Consider the following 8159-nt stretch of genomic DNA (forward strand, 5'->3'; position numbering starts at 1 on the left):
CAGGAAATGTGCTGATTTGGTGAGACGATCAACTATTACCCAAATAGTATCAAAACCACTTGCAGTCCTTGGTAATTTAGCGATGAAATCTATGGTAATGTTTTCCCATTTCCATTCCGGGATTTCGGGTTGTTGAAGTAGACCTGATGGTTTCTGATGCTCTGCTTTGACCTTAGAACACGTCAAACATTCCCCTACGTATTTAGCAACATCGGCTTTCATACCCGGCCACCAAAAATGTTTCTTGAGATCCTTGTATATCTTCCCTGTTCCAGGATGTATTGAGTATCTGGTTTTATGAGCTTCTTTAAGTACCATTTCTCTCATATCTCCAAATTTTGGTACCCAAATCCTTTCAGCCCTATACCGGGTTCTGTCTTCCTGAATATTAAGATGCTTCTACGATCCTTTGGGTATTTCATCTTTTAAGTTTCCCTCTTTTAAAACTCCTTGTTGCGCCTCCTTTATTTGAGTAGTAAGATTAGTATGAATCATTATATTCATAGATTTTACACGAATGAGTTCTCTGTCCTTTCTGCTCAAGGCGTCGGCTACCACATTTGCCTTCCTTGGGTGGTAACGAATCTCAAAGTCGTAATCATTCAACAATTCAATCCACCTACGCTACCTCATGTTCAGTTGTTTCTGATTAAATATGTGTTGAAGACTTTTGTGGTCGGTATATATAATACTTTTGACCCTATATAAGTAGTGCCTCCAAGTCTTTAATGCAAAAACAACCGCGCCTAATTCCAAATCATGCGTCGTATAATTCTGTTCGTGAATCTTCAATTGTCTAGACGCATAAGCAATTACTTTCGTTCGTTGCATTAATACACAACCGAGACCTTGCTTTGAGGCGTCACAATATATCACAAAATCATCATTCCCTTCGGGTAATGACAATATAGCTGCTGTAGTTAACTTTTTCTTTAACAATTGAAATGCTTTTTCTTGTTCATCATTCCATTCAAATTTCTTCCCTTTATGCGTTAATGCGGTCAAGGGTTTTGCTATTCTGGAAAAGTCTTGGATGAACCTTCTGTAGTAACCAGCTAGTCCTAAAAACTGGTGTATGTGTTTCGGAGTTTTCGGGGTTTTCCACTTTTCAACGGCTTCAATCTTTGCTGGATCCACCTGAATACATTCTTTGTTCACTATGTGACCGAGGAATTGAACTTCTTCCAACCAAAATGCACACTTTGAAAACTTAGCGTACAATTTTTCTTTTCTCAGCAACTCTAGCACTTTTTTCAAATGTTCTTCGTGCTCTTGATCATTCTTCGAGTAAATAAGTATGTCATCGATGAAAACAATGACAAACTTGTCAAGATATGGCCCACACGCTTGGTTCATAAGGTCCATGAACACAGCTGGTGTGTTAGTCAATCCAAACGGCATAACCATAAACTCGTAATGACTGTAACGTGTCCTAAAAGTAGTCTTTGGAATATCATCCTCCTTCACCCGCATTTGATGATATCCAGAACGTAAATCGATCTTCGAATAAATAGACAAGCCTTGTAGTTGATCAAATAAGTCGTCGATTCTCGGTAGTGGGTAGCGGTTCTTGATGGTAAGTTTGTTCAACTCTCGGTAGTCGATACACAATCTGAATGTACCATCTTTCTTCTTGACAAATAAAACAGGAGCTCCCCATGGTGATGTGATTGGTCGAATGAAACCACGCTCTAAAAGTTCCCGTAACTGAATTTGTAATTCTTTCATTTCACTGTGTGCGAGTCTGTATGGAGCACGAGCTATTGGTGCAGCTCCTGGTACAAGGTCTATTTGAAATTCAACGGATCGATGTGGGGGTAATCCCGGTAATTCTTTAGGAAATACATCGGTAAATTCTTTTGCGACGGGAACATCACTGATATTCTATTCTTCAGGTTTAACTTCCTCGATGTATGCTAGAATGACGTAACAACCTTTTCTTATTAGTTTTTGCGCCTTCAAACTACTAATAAGATTTAATTTCGCGTTGTTCTTTTCTCCGTACACTATTAAAGGTTTTCCTTTTTCACCCATAATGTGAATCGCATTTTTGTAACAAACGACCTCTGCTCTTACCTTCTTCAACCAGTCCATGCCAATTATTACATCAAAACTCCCTAACTCGACTGGTATTAAATCAATCTTAAACGTTTCATCAACCAGTTTAATTTCTCTATCCCGACATATATTATCTGCTGAAATTAATTTACCATTTGCTAATTCGAGTAAAAATTTACTATCCAAAGGCGTCAATGGGCAACTTAATTTAGCACAAAATTCTCTACTCATATAGCTTCAATCCGCACCTGAATCAAATAAAACATAAGCAGATTTATCGTCAATAAGAATCGTACCCGTAATAAGCTCCGGGTCTTCCTGTGCTTCTGCCGCATTAATATTGAAAACTCTTCCATGGCCCTGCCCATTAGTATTCCCCTGATTCGGGCAATTTCTAATAATGTGGCCCAATTTTCCACATTTATAACAAACAGCGTTGGTATTACTTGCTCCGACACTATTCGTTTTAGCATTACTTGTTCCGACATTATTTGTTCCTTTAGTTCTGTTAAACTTTGGTCCGTAGACCTCACACTTTATCGCGCTGTGACCATTTCTTTTACACCTGTTGCAAAATGTCGTGCAAAACCCCTGCTGATTTTCTTCACACCTATGACATGGCTGTTTTTGGTTTTTGTTACCATTGTTGTTATTGAGGTTGTTGTTGGGATTGTTATTGTTATTGAAACGATTGTTGTAGTTGTTGTTGGGCTGTTTGTTATAGTTATTGTTAGAATTGCGGTTATTGTTGCGATTGTTGTTGCGGTTGTTGGGATAGTTGTTGCGATTTTGGTTATAATTGTTGTTGTTGTACTGGTGACTCTTGTCACCGTTTTCCTCCCACTTCCTCTTGAGTTGTTTCGTGTTGGCTTCTTCGGCCACCTATTCTTTAATTCTTCCCTCAATCTGATTGATGAGTTTATGAGCCATTCGACTCGCCTTCTGTATAGAAGCGGGCTCGTGTGAACTCACATCTTTTTGGATCCTAACTGATAACCCTTTTTACAAACGCGTCAATCTTCTCTTCTTCATCTTCGAATGCTTCCGGACACAATAGGCACAACTCTGTGAATCGTCGTTCATATGTGATAACGTCGAACCCTTGTGTTCGTAACTCTCTAAGTTCTGCCTTGAGTTTATTAACTTCGTTTCTAGGACGGCACTGCTCGTTCATCAATTGCTTGAATGCCGACCATCGTAGTGCGTAAGCAGCATTTTGTCCTACCTGTTCAAGATAGGTGTTCCACCACGTTAATGCAGTACATGTGAAGGTATGCGTAGCGTACTTAACTTTGTCTTCTTCAGTACACTTACTTATGGCAAACACCGATTCGACTTTCTCGGTCCACCATTTCAATCCAATTGGTCCTTCGGTTCCATCAAATTCCAAAGGTTTCCAGGCAGTGAATTCTTTGTAGGAGCATCCTACACGATTTCTTGCACCGTTAGCTACATTGCTAGATTCAGAGTTATTGTTGGTATGTAGCGCAGCGTGTACTGCGGCTATGTTTGCAGCAAGAAAGGTACGAAATTCCTCTTCGTTCATATTCATGGTTTGTCGAGTAGTCGGTGTCATTTCCTTCAAAATAGCCAACTGAATCGAGTTAATCATACAGAATATTAAGAGTAGTCAATAGTATTTTATAGCATAATATGAACTCATTTATAAAATCTTTTTCTTCATATTAGCATTTTATAGTTTTAATTCGGGTAGTACCTACCCGTTAAGTTCATACTTAGCAGCTATTATACTTATTACAATAATATTTCGCGTTCAAACTTTTATACAATATTTTACAAACTTACAATACTGCTATAATACATATAGGATGAAATATAGCACATAATAACTTTGCTACTCGGCAGCTATGAAGGCAATTCTAGTTAATACGCAAGTTGTTCAGCAAAAGAAATAAAGACACGTAATTCATAAGTCCAGAAACAAGTCATGCATTCAGGTTTTACTAAGACGACTTCCCATCCTTGATCTTGTGGAAAATAACCGCTATGACCATTGGCTAGGCAGCATGTTGTAATGTCGTCAAAAGGACGAGGGTTTCGTAATGTCCAACAGCCCCGTAATAATCTAAAAACCTTGTTTCTCACCCCAACTACTGAATTCGTCACTTGTGGGAAGGTTTTATTTAAAAGCTGCAATCCGATGTTCTTTTTCTCACTTTGGTAAGAAGCGAACATCACTAACCCGTAAGCATAACATGCTTCTTTATGTTGCATGTTAGAAACTCTTTCTAATTCACGAAATCCTATGTTGGGATATATTGAGTCAAAATAGGTTCTTAACCTGTAGCGTAAAATTACATTTGGGTTCTCCGCATTTAATGCTTTAAAGAAAACACGACGTAACTTACGGTCTCCCCAATGTGATATACCCCACCTATCAAAGGAAAGCCTTTTATAAACTAAGGCATTTCTGGAAAGTCGTTCAAATGTTTGACAAGTTAATTTTACCATAACTAAATGCGCTGATGAATTCTGAATGACTCTAGACAAGATTTCCTCAATCATATCCTCTGGTAGGTCTTCTAAAATATTCGGTTACCTACCCTTAATATCCATTTTGTTTTTATACTGTAAAATAGACAAGGATTAGATTCGTAAAAGATAATTAACAAACAATACAAGCAATTTTTACATAGAACATTAAAGTACAAGCACACTACAATACATATAATACACAACATGATTATAACCCTCTAATCTGAATCACTGGTTTCTTCTTCTTCACAATTGGTTCATTTTCCTAATTTTCTAGGAATATATGGTGTTCCTAATTTTAAAAGTCAAGCTAGAAGGATTAACTTTTGTTTGCGAACAAGTTTAGAATTAACTAAACTTTGTTCTAGTGATTACATGTTCAAATCTCCGAATAAGATAGTTTTATATGTATGAATCGAATGATGTTATGAACATCATTACTACCTCAAGTTTAGTAGGTAAACCTACTGGAAGTGACAAGAAATGATCTAGCTTCAAAGGATCTTGGATGGCTTGAAAGTTCTTGAAGTAGAATCATGACACGAAAACAAGTTCAAGTAAGATTATCACTCGAATTAAGATAGTTATAGTTATAGGAATTGAATCAAAGTTTGTATATGAGTATCACCTTGATTTAGAATGATATCTTACTGTAAACAACAAGGATTTCTTGAGGTTAGATGATCACTTTACAAGATTGGAAGTGAGCTAGTAAACTTGGAAGTATTCTTGATTTTATGAAACTAGAACTTGTAGAATTTATGAAGAACACTTAGAACTTGAAGATGGAACTTGAGAGAGATGAATTAGATGAAGAAAATTGAAGAATGAAAGTGTTTGTAGATGTTTTTGGTCGTTGGTATATGGATTAGATATAAAGGATATGTAATTTTGTTTTCATGTAAATAAGTCTTGAATGATTACTAATATTTTTGTAATTTTATGAGATATTTCATGCTATTTTCCAAATGATGGTTCTCACATGTGTTAGGTGACTCACATGGGCTACTAAGAGCTGATCATTGGAGTGTATATACCAATAGTACATACATCTAAAAGCTGTGTATTGTACGAGTACGAATACGGGTGCGTACGAGTAGAATTGTTGACGAAACTGAACGAGGATGTAATTGTAAGCATTTTTGTTAAGTAGAAGTATTTTGATAAGTGTCTTGAAGTCTTTCAAAAGTGTATGAATACATATTAAAACACTACATGTATATACATTTTAACTGAGTCGTTAAGTCATCGTTAGTCGTTACATTTAAATGTTGATTTGAAACCTTTAAGTTAACGATCTTGTTAAATGTTGTTAACCCAATGTTTATTATATATAATGAGATGTTAAATTATTATATTATCATGATATTATGATATATTAATATATCTTAATATGATATATACACATTTAAATGTCGTTACAACGATAATCGTTACATATATGTCTCGTTTCGAAATCCTTAAGTTAGTAGTCTTGTTTTTACATATGTAGTTCATTGTTAATATACATAATGACATGTTTACTTATCATTTATCATGATTAAACATAGTGTATCAATATCTTAATATGATTCATATGTATTTAGTAAGACGTTGTTATAACGATAATCGTTATATATATCGTTTCGAGTTTCCTAAATCAATAAACTCAATTTTATGTATATAACTCATAGTTAAAATACCTAATGAGATACTTAATTATCATAATATCATGTTAACTATATATATAATCATATATATGTCATCATATAGTTTTTACAAGTTTTAACGTTCGTGAATCACCGGTCAACTTGGGTGGTCAATTGTCTATATGAAACCTATTTCAATTAATCAAGTCTTAACAAGTTTGATTGCTTAACATTTTGGAAACACTTAATCATGTAAATATCAATTTCATTTAATATATATAAACATGGAAAAGTTCGGGTCACTACACTTTACTCACGCGACATATGTTTATGACCAAGAATTATGAAATTAGATTTTTGTTTTAGACGGCTAATATCTTTGGAAAGATTGAACATCGTGGCCTGGGTATCAATGAAAAGGTCTTGCTCAGGAGAAAGACTCTCGAACTTCGCAACAAGACTGGAAGGAGCGCATGCACCAAGATGCGAAAATTGTTGAGTAAAAGTGGGGACATATATCTTAAAAAACTCCTCAAAATAATCCAGATCCATGTCAGGGGATAAAGAAAAGCTGGTCGGAATGTTGAGTCGAGCACGCTTGTTGCGGCTAGTATAAAGTGAAGGGGCATCCGAATACAAGTCGGGGCACCTTTGGAATGATGGAAGCTTCCAGGAAAGATTTGGATCTACAGTTGATTGATGAAGAATGGGAGAATTTGGAACAATCTGGGACGCCTGGGTTTCTGGAGCAGTGGCACGGTTGTCAGATTGCACCTCTTGGTCAAATTCAATCGGATTGCTAATATCTGCAACATAAGGAATTGCAATAAAAAAATGTATATAATAATAATGAATAAATAAACAATAAAAATGTTCTTAATTAGAGCATAGCTGGTGCTTACCTATAATTGGCCTTTTTTCGGCCGCTTTAGAAGTTTCAACAACAGGGGATCGCTGAATTTCAATGAAGGAAGACGCGTCAGTTTCTCTCTCTTGACGCAGGCTAGTTGTCCTACGCTTCGAGGTCGCTGGGGCAGCTGGATTAGGTGGCGCCTTGATTACTTCTGGGTGAACATCAGAGTCAGTATCATGCAGATCTTTCTGTCCAAAAGCAACGCCATCGGACGTTTTTAACATCATAAACTCGTTCAAATCCATCTCTGCAAATACACGAGTATATACAAATATGAGAAAAAAGGAATTAAACACACACCAAAGGTAATGCAAGTAAAAAAGGGATATACCCTTCTTGTTCTTAATTGTAGCTTATCCGAATGCATCCAGTGGGTTGAAATGGAGCCAAGAACTAAGGGGACATTGGGATAAACGCGAGATGGAAGCTGAAGATTAAGGCAAGACTTATAAAATTTGTCTTCCTCAGGAAGAATCGGCAAAGGTTTGTTTTTCTCTCCCTTCTTGCCAGAATACCAGACAAGAATGCTATTGAAATCTTCAGAAACGCAAGTAGCTTTAACAAAGAAAAATGATTTTTTCCACGCCCCTTCACACCCTGTTTAGGGGTAACACAGAACCTGGCGACATTATCGAAAGAATACCAGCTCTCGTCACTCATCGAGGCACGAAACAGGTTGGTAAAAATGGATAAATATAGCTTATGACCATTGGCACGACACCACATCTCAAACACAGAAATGCGATTGGCACCATAAGGGTGAAGTTGGCTAATACCAATTGAGTAATGACGAAGCACTTCCATGTAAAAAGGGGTTGGAGGAATACGGGTGTTACCAAGCTCCATAACCTTGTCGTAAATGACAATCATTAGCTCCGGTGGTTCGTTAGCCCGTTGGCCGCTTAAAGGGGCAATCGAAGAATATTGATCGATTGGGGGATATTGTTGCACGATTCGGTGAATCTCTGATTCAGTAATTGACGACTCTATATCTTTGACATTCTTGTCGGAAGACATGGCAAATCGATGCAAGATTTAATAACGTAAATAAAAGAAAGAAGGAA

Source organism: Rutidosis leptorrhynchoides, chromosome 2 (genome assembly GCF_046630445.1).
Source record: "Rutidosis leptorrhynchoides isolate AG116_Rl617_1_P2 chromosome 2, CSIRO_AGI_Rlap_v1, whole genome shotgun sequence".
In the NCBI taxonomy this organism is placed as follows: Eukaryota; Viridiplantae; Streptophyta; class Magnoliopsida; order Asterales; family Asteraceae; genus Rutidosis; species Rutidosis leptorrhynchoides.